Source organism: Helianthus annuus, chromosome 13, assembly GCF_002127325.2.
Source record: "Helianthus annuus cultivar XRQ/B chromosome 13, HanXRQr2.0-SUNRISE, whole genome shotgun sequence".
Lineage (NCBI taxonomy): Eukaryota > Viridiplantae > Streptophyta > Magnoliopsida > Asterales > Asteraceae > Helianthus > Helianthus annuus.
This window is the reverse complement of record NC_035445.2, coordinates 156,350,550-156,363,584: the sequence shown is the minus strand read 5'-3', so window position 1 is coordinate 156,363,584 and position 13,035 is coordinate 156,350,550. Positions and strand designations below refer to the sequence as shown.

Here is a 13,035-nt window from a genome sequence, read left to right as displayed (position 1 = left end):
GCCCACCACCATCGTCGACGCCACCACCACGTCACCACCAACCGTCGTCTCCGTCGCCACCCACCGCCACCTCTGCTGCCACCCACCACCAACAGCCACCTTGCTGCCACCACCATTCGTCGTCACCGCCACTCGCCGCCACCACCACCACCCTTCGCCGCCGCCGACACCCAGCACCGCTACCTATAACCACCCACAATTACTACCACCCACAATTACTACCACCACCACCACTCACCACTTATTTTATTACTCCGTTTTTCTTGCCTACCGAACAATACACAATAATAATTCATTCCATTCACACATGGTAACCAAACAAGACATGGAATGGTAATGATTGATGTGTGTAAAATGCAACATATAAATTACATCAAATGAGGCATAAAACTAACCCTTTTTAAGTACTAATGTTGGAAAAACAGTGTTTTTGTCTTCCTTTTTTTTATTTTCATGATTAAATGAGCTCAAATTCACAAAAGAAGCAAAAAGACAGCTAAATCTAACATAAATACAAGAAAAGGAACATAAGTGGATTGCCCGACCCCTCAACAGCATCCTCCCAAGCAAAATAGAGAAGGCAGAAGACTGAACACGCCCCGTGCTCAGCCAGCACGGGGCCGTGCCCAAAAAGCAGCAGAAAAGACAAACCTATAGAAGCTTCTATTGCCCACCACGGGGCCGTGCCCAGTGAACACGGGGGTGTGGCGAAAGTACAGCAGGCGCATTAATTGTAATTGCGAATTACAATTAATGAAGAGAGAGAGTGTCAGACAGGCGTGTCCCGTGCCCAGCCTTCTGTTCAGCCTATAAATAGGAGTGCTTGGTTTCATTGCAACTCATCCCTTGGCACACCACCTCTCTCACACTTCATCCACCACCCACCACCATCACAACACTATCATCCACCACCATCATTCATTGTCCATCATAGAGTGTGTGAGTCGTCTCGGGATCCAAGATTGATCGTAAAAGTTCTTGACAATCAAGGCCATGTTTGCCTAAGTCTCTTACATCACTTGGTGAAGACAAGTGTTTAGTATAATACTTTTTATTTTCAATCTTTTGCACTTTTTATTTGGTTTTGTATTAATGACTTTAATAACTAGTTGCTTATGTTGAAGGTGATCTTTCCTTATCGTTTGTCCGTGGTGTCTTGGCATTATTTTACTGTCTATATAAAATAAAAGGTTTTCACCATTCATATCTCCACGGTCTATATGGAGCGTTTAGAGGTCCTGCAAGGGACCTGGGTCAAATTTAGTAGGATCTCCTTCAATGCCCATAGGTATTAGATGGCGGGGATCCAAACTCTTTGACCCCCTCATAAGTTAACTACTATTAATACTATAACCCGGCTATTTAGGATTGTATCCTTGCTGACTCAAACTACTGGGTTGAGGGTAACGTCGCCTTCAAAAGAGGGGCCTACTACAATAACTAAGATAATCTCTTAAACAAGTGCAAAAGTGCGAAAATAATCAAAGGTTATACTAATACACGAGTCGGATCCAAGTGATTCATCTTGTCTATCTGTTTTTATTTTTATTTTATTTTCAGCATTTAGTTAGTTTTTATTTTCTTAGTTTAAAAATCTTTTCTAACATTTTGATTTGGTTAGACGTTGAGGATAAACCGGTACTAAAAGCTCTTCTGTCCTTGGACGACCTCGGTATCTTACCAACACTATACTACGTCCACGATGGGTGCACTTGCCCATATGTGTGTTTAGTGTTAGTAAATATCGTGTTTTATAAATTTAAAACTTGGCTAAAAGTGTAAAAAGGGCTTTAAATATACATCTAAAATATATTACACCTAACGCACATCAAGTTTTTGGCGCCGTTGCCGGGGACACAAGGATTTTAAGAAAGTTAGGAATCAACGGCCTAATCATATTTTTATTTTTCTTTTTAATTTTTTAGGATTTTCTTAGTTTTTCAGCTTCTGCAGAGCTCAGCACGGGTCGTGCCCGCTGAACACGCCCCCGTGCTCAATAATTGGAACTGGCAATCCTGTTTTAAGTCAGACAGTAAGGTGAACACGGGGCCGTGCTCACTCAACACGCCCCCATGCCCAAGATTCACTTACTGAAAACAGAACCGTCAGATCCCGGCGGTTGGTAATTTCTGACATAAACATGAGTGATAGTAATTCTTTTTACTTTCGGCACTCTTATGGTACGTGGTGTCAATTATGTGGAGGTGAACATAAAGAATTAAAATGTTACTTTCTAAATTATAGACCCCACTACATAGACCCACCGATTCCTTATAACCTTAAGATGGGCGAAAGTAAAAATAATCACTATCTCTCCCTCGAATGCGCTCAACCAGATATTCTAGGAGAAATGCTCCTTGACGAGTTATTTCAACTAGAAAAGCTAATTTTAAATTGGTCAAAAGATCTTAGGAAGGATTTTATTGATCCACCCCAAGACGATGACCATGAAGAAATGTTGGGATCGCATTCCGACAACCTCGTTGCTCCCGGAAATACCTTCATACCTAGCGAAGACTTGGACGATAGTCGTCCCTGTGCCAATTGTGCCGTGAAGGACTCTCCATCGACTTCGTTCGGTGCATATATAGACCTGAGCGATTCGGCATACACCTTCTTTAACGAGAGCCCGGGAAAGGGTTGGACTTGTCCACCTAGAATGAAAATAGGAATTACCCTCACCGACAACCTCTTGCGTTCTCGCCTTAGTTTAGGACAATTAAGGTATCTTAGGCACTTTGGGGTTGTTCCAACCAGTCAGGAGCCACCCGATACTATTAGATTCCTTAAAAATTAGACAAACTTCATAAAACAGTCTCTCGACACGGGCCCGTGTCCAGCCAACACGCCCCCGTGCCCACCAAAAGCTTCCCTTCTGATCCTTACGTCAGAATACGGACAAACTGTGTCAGAATTCCATATGCACACGGGGCCGTGCCCACTGAACACGGGGCCATGTCCAGGATGCTGTCGTTTTCTATAAATGCAGCCAAGAATTCTGCACATTTTGACCAACTTGGGACAGAGATTTGAAGGAATCTTCTCTCAACTATCCTAAGTAAGTTCTAAAAGAAGGTTCCAACAACCCATCTTGTCCTTTCCTCTCTTAACCATTTCCTTCTTCTTCATCTTTCTCTAAGAACCTCCATTAAAGTTTGAATTTTTCAAGCTTTGTGGTAGGGATTGATGAGTTTTGTTCAAGGAATCTTATTAAAAATATGTTGTATAACATTGTTTTGAGTTACTACTGTTTAAAAAGCCCCCACAAGTTCAGAAAATAACTTAAAACTTCAAGTTTCCTTGCTCCAAAACTCTGCAGAAAGATGAACACGGGGCCGTGCTCAATGAGCACGGGGCCGTGTCCGGTCTACTGTTTCGGCAAATAAACTATCTTTAGTTTGTTTTTCGTAGAATGTCGAGTGAAAACAGCGAAACATCTTCCATGCATTCGTCAGAGAACCGAAGAGGAAGGAGGCCCTCCATTGAAGCTACACTTGTGCATTATGTAATAGCATTAAGGAAGGCTCTCGACGAAATGACGTCAGTAGAGGAGGTCTTAATCGACCGTATTAACGATCTTACGGTGGGACTCGAGAGTAGCTTCCAAGAGATTAACCTCTTGCACCAGAGGTTAAATATTCTTGTAACACCCCCGATGGAACCGGTCCTCCCTCAACAGGATTGGAACCTGGCGTTCGGAGTTAACAACCCTACCGGGTGGGACGACTTTCCGGCGGAACCTCCCATGGAGCACCAACAAGAGATCCCGGTGGAAATCGAAACTCCTCAAACCAACGCTAATGAGCCCTCTTTCCTCCTTCCAAGGGAGGTGGAGGAGTGGCTCGCCGACATATGAGGAAAACCACACCCGGAAGAAGGAGTTCTATAAGGCCATATCTAACCAAGATTACTAGCTTCTTGGAAATTTTGCTAATTAAAATAACGTGTAGGCTAGAACTCCATGGTTTAATGCTTCTTTGTTTTCTTATCTAGCTTAATATAAATTTAGGACTATGTAAGATCTCTCTTTGGTTTTAATGGAATGATGGACTTAAGGTTTGGATGGTTCATAATAAATAAAACACACTCATGGTGGTAAAGGATGATAAGGGAAATGAGAAACATGGCCCCATGCACAAGAACAAGGCCACACGTCGACGATTTCTCCGTTACAGTAGGTTCAACACGGGCCGTGCCCAACCAACACGGCCGCTGAACCCCCTGCAAGAAAATGCCCAGTTCAGGTAACTGGACACGGGCCGTGCTCACCAGACACGCCCCCGTGTCCAGGCTTCTGTTTCTTTTTCTCAATTATCGTTACTGGCACCTAAACACGGGGCCGTGTCCAGGCTGCCAGTAACATAAATTTTTGCTTTTAAACACCATGTTACACATTCAATCAATCTAAAAATTTATTTTTGGGACACATTGAGGACAATGTGTAATTTAAGTGGGGGGGGGATGCTAAAACCTTGAAATTTTGCAAGTCCTAATAACAAGCCTTACACAAAACTCTATTGGAACCGCTAATCACCCCAAATTTTTTCAAATTTTTTTTTATTTTTTTTACTTGTCTAAAGTTTAAGTTGGGAATTCTAAGATTAATAAGGTTATATTTTTGCAAGTTTACAACCGATAGCGTCGTGATAAAAAGAACTAACGTAAGAAAATTATGAAACGACATGACAAGCTTAGTTAAAATTCGATTATATATACTTGATCACATAGAAAAACCCATTCCCACAAAAAGTGAGTTTTGAGCCTTTATTGAGCATATAAATACACATCTTTAGATTAAATGCTCATTTTTCGTTTCTTGTGTGAATAGCCGCTTGTTTCTTACGACTCTAGAACTTGCCACGACGATTCATTCCCGGTCCTTACCAACTTAAACCCAAGTAAGTAAATGATGGAGGCATTAGGACTAACCCTTTTTCTTTCAAAACCATTATTTTTATTTTTCTTCTCACCTACCCAAAAACTCCCCCTAGTTAACCCCTTTGAGCCTAAACCTTTCATTTCTTTACCCTAAAACCCTTTTACCCACCAAAACATTTTTTTATTTTTACCCTTTATTTTAGTAACAAGCTCGGTTTTCGTGTGACTGAAAAAAAATGATGAAGTTAGAAATAAACAAACAAAGCTTTTAAAACAAAAACTTGTTTGAAGAAATACTTCATTAAGAATAAAAAGTCACTAAAACAAAATGTTTTACGAAAAACCGACGCTTTTTACGCTTTTCGCCCATTCCTACTAACCACTAACCCAACTACCCACCTTTAGCCCAAGCCTTTGTCACACCCCGAAAATATCAGAGCTGGCGTGACTGGACCGGTATCTTCATTGCACAGCGGAAGCAAATAAGCTAAGACTTCTAGAAATTGAACGCCGCTAAGTACTCGAATTCCCATGGGTTCTCCTATTCCAACCGTTCCATAGTTTTGAAAATGCAACCTGAGAAAGAACATGCGAAAAAGTCAACATAAAGTTAAGCGAGTTCATAGTTTGTTTTGAAAAGATTTAAAATAAATCTCTTTGATAACCGGTTTTAAAGTTTTTGAGAAAATATAGTAAAATTATTTTCTTGGCATGATATATGAAAAACTGCGAGTCTAGCCCACAATAGTCTTTGTGCATTGCACGAGAGAGAGTGAGCCGAGCCCAAACGAACCTTTATAAGCAGGATCAGCGCGTCCTCTTACTTAGGTATAATTTGAAAAACGTTACCAAAGTTTGTAAATCCATGTATTTGTGAGTTTACATCAAATGAATCTTAAAAACATTTGAAAGTTCAGTTTATAAGTAGGTATGTAATGCGTCTATGAACATGTTGATCATTAATGTGTAGCTAAGACATTAATATGTGTGCCGACATAGGAAGCACTCAACCCGGTAGACGATTTAAGTGTCGATTCACTTCGACAGGGACACAAAAGCACTCTAAGTGGCCGCACAAGGACCGTGAGTGGGGCTCGCCCGTACCCGATAGATCTACCCCCTGTTCCGTGGTCCTTAAAAGGATTAATGGTGCCTAAGTTAGCGCCTATTCGCACGTGATCCAAGAGTTCATTCCATAGCTTAATCATACCCTAGTTAATATGTATTTCAAAAGAAAAAGGGGGACATCTCGTTGTTCGTACGCAGAACAACCCAGTCCCGTTGTAGTAACTAGGACATTCCTGTCACTAGTCATGAAAATCATGCACGTTTGTGAAAATACACGTTTGTTTTGTAAAACCGGTATGTTTAGTATAAACCATTCGTAAACCATTTGAGTTCCTTGAAATCTATTCGCAATATGGTTTAGAAATATGAGTTTTCGTTCAACGAAAAGTTGTTTACTTTTGCAAAACTTGCATGTCTTTCCACCCCCGAAAACATTTATAAAAATGTAAAACAGTAAAAAGTGGGGGTTATGAACTCACCTGGACATTCTTGTGCAAAGCTAGCTTAGTGTGATTCCGTAGTATCATCCCACGAATGTGAACTCGCTAGCGTGCAACTAAAGCATTCCTAATCAAGGAACAATTATAAGTTTCTAATTAAACGTAGCTAAACTACGTGTCCGAGCTCTACCGAGTCGTTGACTAAACGACCCTAAGGTAGTGTTATCTTGACTTAGAGTAACCAATCTATGGTTATTTGATCCTGCTTATAATCGGGATAAAACTAAGTCTCGAAATGACTTAGCTTCCGAAGGATTTATAATATATATATATTTATATGTATATATTCAAATATACTTACGAAATCGTGTTAGTCATCGCGAATAAAAAGCGTAGATAATGATATATATAGCTAGTTGTTATCGAATCGAGTCGGTTAATGATATCGGTTGTTATGAATCTTACGGCAAAGTGTCATACTTCAAGTAAAGACGTTTAAAATAAATATAAATAATTATATTTATTTTATAAAAGTATACGAATTTCGTAAACTAGTAACTCGTGTTTTGTCGAGATGTTATAACTTTGTTTTGGTAACTCATAAAACGTCGCCAAAAGTATAGATATACTTTATATTTATTTAGCGAAAATACTTCGATAGGCGTCGCTTATACTATATAGATATGTTTGGTATTTCAGATTTTTAACGAAATTCGGGCAGAGTTTCCTCTGTTTTTCGGATAACCCGACAATAAAAGTCGTCGTATTTTGTCAAAATTCAGCAATAATTCAACCAATAAACACTATATATAAAAATTTCTCGTTAAATATACCAAAACGTAAGATAGTATCTAGTCGAATCGGGTCGAGCTCGGTCGCGTAAACTATCTAAGCTAACGGAATAAATATTTGCTACGTCTAAACTTTACCGGGTCCTGAGTTGACCGGGTGTTGACCAAAACGAACTGAGTTGACCGGCTTTGACCAGTTGACTTTCTTTGACTGAGTTGACCAAACCTGAAACAGATGTGACCCGAACCGAATCGTATCCTGGAGTTGACTAAAATTAGCCAGAACTCGAAGCTAAACGGAGTCGCGACACCCGAATTTAAGTCTAAGCTGATCCGTTCACTAGTTGAACCGATCCACTACAAACCCGAGCCAAAAATGTGAACCGAGCCAAAACATGAATCTGGAACATTATAACCGCACGCAAACCAAGAACTCGAAATTGACCTGTTGACCGTACACCATCTTTGACCCGAGCCTGTTCGACCAAATCTGACCCGAGTCGAAACCCTAGCCTATTCGACCACAACCATTGCTGCTGCCTTGAACCCATCACCAACCATTGACTCGTTACTACCCGAACCAAACTCAAAACAAACCCAACCTGATCCTCAATCGGTCGTGACCTGTCGCACCACTACCGTCACCAGTAAAAGAAAATAATAAAAGAAACGTGAGGACATGTTTACTGAACAGAAAGAAGATACAATATTCTTACCGAAGAAAATCACATCTTCAGCAACATCATCGTCATCAACATCACCGACTTTAATAGCAGATTATCATCAATCACCGCATTATCTCATCATCATCGACTGGCCATCATCATCAAAGGAACAGCGGCTGCTGGACCCCTCGCCCGTCGACCATCAGAAAAACGGCACACCGCCGTCGTCGTCGAGACACCCACCGGCGCCGGAGTGAGAGGCGGCGGCTCCGCCTGCCGTCTCTGGAGATCATCGGAGGGGGGGGGGGGGGCATAGCCGGCCGGTTAGTCGGAGCAGAGAGAGAACGAGGGGTGTTGTGTGGGGTTGCCGGAGGAACTACGTTGATCGGCAGCCGTTGCCGGTGTGTCACCGGTGACCGGCAGTGAAGAAAATGAGAGAAAGAGGGAGCAGGTTGTAGGGAGTTCTGGTAGTAGCATGTTGTTGACCACAAGTTTTATGGTGTAATATGAACCATACTAATGATATCTTTGAATAACCATTTTATAAAGAATTTGATATATACTAAAATCCAATAATATTGTGAGGGGGACCAAAATGGCCATAAGTATGATCAGACCGTACTTGGGTCTTTAACAAAAACTTGTAAATGAAGTAAAACTAAAATTGATCTTTAATCTCCTTAGTAAGTTTAATAAGATCAGTTTTGTAAGTCTTAAGCTTTTACATGTAGTTACGAGATTTAATGATACCATTTGTAAAAACAACAAATTAAATCACATACATGGAATTTATAGTTGTGCATATCCGTATGTTTAAGTTATTCGCATAACATTCGTATTCGCCGGCATTGTCAGTATTTTGTACGGTGTCAGTTTGTTATCGCTTCTTGTTACGCAGTTGTTTCCAAAATCACCATATACGCACTGTAGCGTCAGATAAGCGTTCCTAGGCATCCCAAGAGCCTAGTTAAGTTAATTCGTGCCTTAAACACTATTTATTATCGCCTTAAACATTCATTAATCGCGTAATTGAGAGGCGTTAATTACCGGTTGTCACAACCTTTACCCAAAAAGTCCTCTTGATATTTACAAAGGTAACAAGTTAAAAAGGAGGAGGTTTGATTGCTTGGCAAGCCTATGGTAGGGATAAGTTCCACGCCGCTCTCGAGTGATTCACTAAAAATACACCTTCGGCCAAGTGTGAGTGATTTCTCCCGTGAGGTATGTGAACTTGTATATAAATGGAACTTTAAAAAGGCATGCTATGCCCAAATAAGTAATTTCTCTTATGAAACATTCTAAATAAATCATAACGAATAGGATTGTAAATAAATAAAAATAAAACCAAAAAGATCTTGGATTCCCGACACTCTATGACAAGCCAAAACTTTCTCTTCTACCCATTCCATTTGGGAGTGTAAGCCACGTATTAAAGAGTTTTGCTTGAGGACAAGCAAAAATTCAAGTGTGGGGGTATTTGATGTGTGTAAAATGCAACATATAAATTACATCAAATGAGGCATAAAACTAACCCTTTTTAAGTACTAATGTTGGAAAAAGAGTGTTTTTGTCTTCCTTTTTTTTATTTTCAGGATTAAATGAGCTCAAATTCACAAAAGAAGCAAAAAGACAGCTAAATCTAACATAAATACAAGAAAAGGAACATAAGTGGATTGCCCGACCCCTCAACAGCATCCTCCCAAGCAAAATAGAGAAGACAGAAGACTGAACACGCCCCGTGCTCAGCCAGCACGGGGCCGTGCCCGAGAAGCAGCAGAAAAGACAAACCTATAGAAGCTTCTATTGCCCACCACGGGGCCGTGCCCAGTGAACACGGGGACGTGGCGAAAGTACAGCAGGCGCATTAATTGTAATTGCGAATTACAATTAATGAAGAGAGAGAGTGTCAGACAGGCACGGGGCCGTGTCCAGCGGACACGGGGCCGTGCCCAGCCTTCTGTTCAGCCTATAAATAGGAGTGCTTGGTTTCATTGCAACTCATCCCTTGGCACACCACCTCTCTCACACTTCATCCACCACCCACCACCATCACAACACCATCATCCACCACCATCATCCATTGTCCATCATAGAGTGTGTGAGTCGTCTCGGGATCCAAGATTGATCGCAAGAGTTCTTGACAATCAAGGCCATGTTTTCCTAAGTCTCTTACATCACTTGGTGAAGACAAGTGTTTAGTATAATACTTTTTATTTTCAATCTTTTGCACTTTTTATTTGGTTTTGTATTAATGACTTTAATAACTAGTTGCTTATGTTGAAGGTGATCTTTCCTTATCGTTTGTCCGTGGTGTCTTGGCATTATTTTACTGTCTATATAAAATAAAAGATTTTCACCATTAATATCTCCACGGTCTATATGGAGGTATGTTGGCTACCTGGTCGGGGGTTAAGGAAACGGTTTGGTAAGGGTCTTGCCCTTGTTCAGCGTTTAGAGGTCCTGCAAGGGACTTGGGTCAAATTTAGTAGGATCTCCTTCAATGCCCATAGGTATTGGATGACGGGGATCCAAACTCTTTGACCTCCTCATAAGTTAACTACTATTAATACTATAACCCGGCTATTTAGGACTGTATCCCTGCTGACTCAGACTACTTAGTCGAGGGTAACGTCACCTCCAAAAGAGGGGCCTACCATAATTTGCATTAATAACTTAATTCATTATCTTTCAATAATCCGACCCTTTAGGATTGTATCCTTGCTGACTCAAACTACTGGGTTGAGGGTCGCCTTCAAAAGAGGGGCCTACTACAATAACTAAGATAATCTCTTAAACAAGTGCAAAAGTGCGAAAATAATCAAAGGTTATACTAATACACGAGTCGGATCCAAGCGATTCATCTTGTCTATCTGTTTTTATTTTTATTTTATTTTCAGCATTTAGTTAGTTTTTATTTTCTTAGTTTAAAAATCTTTTCTAACATTTTGATATGGTTAGACGTTAAGGATAAACCGGTACTAAAAGCTCTTGTGTCCTTGGACGACCTCGGTATCTTACCAACACTATACTACGTCCACGATGGGTGCACTTGCCCATATGTGTGTTTAGTGTTAGTAAATATCGTGTTTTATAAATTTAAAACTTGGCTAAAAGTGTAAAAAGGGCTTTAAATATACATCTAAAATATATTACACCTAACGCACATCAATGATCCATTGCATTCCCTCGTCCATTCCATTACCTCGTCCATTCCATTCCTTCGTCCATTCCATTACCACATACCAAACAGACCGCTTTAAGATATGTTATAAAATAAAATAACTCTTCATTTAACTTTTCAAAATTGATACCAATAATTAGGTAATGGCGTCTTTTGTTCATTTTGGTTACAGAATGTGAAACTTTCTTGTTGCTTGTTGAAACTAGTGTGATACCTCCAGGGGCGGATTTATAGCTAGTCCGGGGGTTCCCAGGAACCCGTTCAATTCGTATTTTGTAGTGTTACTTTATATAAAGACTTCTGCAGGAACCCTTTAAATTTTTGTGAGCGAACCTTATAAACAAATTTGAAGATGCTCTAGTGGTAAGTATTGGCACATTTTAACAATCATATCCCTTGTTCGAGTCTTGTATGAACCGGTTTTTTTGTGTGTTTTTTCCGTATTGTGAAGTCCAAACATGTTAATTGAAAATCACATGAATCCGGTTACCCAGCAGTTTTTTGAGTTCAGATGGAGTAGAATTGCTGAAAGTCAATTACTTTGTGTGGTGGGCATCAAGTTGGAAGATTCTTACTGCCTCGGTCCTGGCAGCTAGGAATGTAGTTTTTGGAGACGCCATGTGCCCGTTTTGTGGAATAGAAGAGGGTGAAGATCACTTGCTAGTCATATGCTTGTTCGCAAAGATGGTTAGGTGGAGCATATGTGTTTGGGTTATGATTCCAGTGCCCAGCTAGGAATGTAGTTTTTCGTCGATGTTGCAGATTCTGTAACACGTTTGAGCATGGACGTGGTAGTTAAGAGGAAACAAGTGATTTATGCGATTTTCTTATTGACGATATGGAAAATTTGGCTATATCAAAATGAGAAACTATTTAACGGGAAGCATTTTTTGGCAACCAGAATAGTAGAGGAGATTCAAGAGAATAGCTTTTTTTTATTATTGTATCGTATTTTTATTAGGTGATGAACCTTACCCGACCCGAACGTCGAACCGACCCGTATTTTTTTATGTTCGGAAATACGATATCGGAACACTTAAAAAGTGAACCCCCTAGAAAAAATTTCTGGATCCGCCACTGGATACCTCGCGCTTCGCGACGGGTAGTCAGAAGTTTTGTTTTTTACGGTATCACCACTGGCTATAGCGACCAAAAGAGTAGCGAAAAGTGTTCGGTTTAGTTAACAATATTTTAATAGTAAATAAAAGATATTTATTCAATTTCAAGTTAACTAAAGTATGACTTTTGTGAAATATAAATATGTTTCAAATTAAACTAATAACACAACTAAATACAATTACTGAGGACCATCTGATAAATACGATTACGGTATCATAGCAATAAACTCGTTCAATTAAACGACCTCGTAGCAATAGTAGAGGGGTACTATATTATGCCAATATACCATCTGATACAAAGGGTTTACGACGGTGGGGTTTTAGGGCGGTGGCGCATGGCGGTCCTTTTCCTACCATCAATCAAACCGTCGTCAACCACCAATGGGGATGTCGGTGTTAAGGATTCGCGTCACATTCTAACTAAGCTAAATGATCCTCCGATGGGATGAATAACAATTGGATGCTAATCGAACCAAATCAACATCCGAAAATCTCTGACATATACAGTCGTGTTCTCCACCAGTTCAACCTTTGCAGATATTTACTCAATTTATCTTTCCCTTTAACCCTTTTTTTTTCTTGTTTTTTTACGGCGGAGACCATCTAACATAACCACTAACCATCAAAGCAAAGGGTTAAAAATTCAATTTTTCACAAGTTACTTTAAATTAGTTAACTTTCTATATTGCATTTCTTTATATTTAAATATTTATAAAACAGCTAAATTCGGTGACAAAGAAAGAGAACAATTTCTCCGATACTGCCATACATGAGTCGCATTACCATCATCTACATTACTACCTTCCCTGCAAATTTATGAGAGTTTTGATCCCAATTTACGAACCCACTCTTACCAATGTGTATTGTTAGCTACAAAAAACTCTTTTTCTTGGC

At 40.0% G+C, this 13,035-nt stretch overlaps 1 long non-coding RNA gene across 2 annotated transcripts; it reads right to left on the bottom strand.

Moving 5' to 3' along the window:
- Positions 1-5,413: 5,413 nt before the first annotated feature.
- LOC110899877 lies at positions 5,414-8,352 on the bottom strand. Of its 2 annotated transcripts, XR_004876411.1 has the most exons (4): positions 7,894-8,352; positions 7,316-7,812; positions 6,426-6,513; positions 5,414-5,454 (listed from the first exon to the last, which is right to left on the bottom strand). It is a non-coding gene; the product is annotated as an uncharacterized LOC110899877 (long non-coding RNA). The 2 variants fall into 2 exon arrangements; XR_002570620.2 differs by lacking the exons at positions 5,414-5,454; positions 6,426-6,513 and having other exon boundaries at positions 7,139-7,812.
- Positions 8,353-13,035: the final 4,683 nt, after the last annotated feature.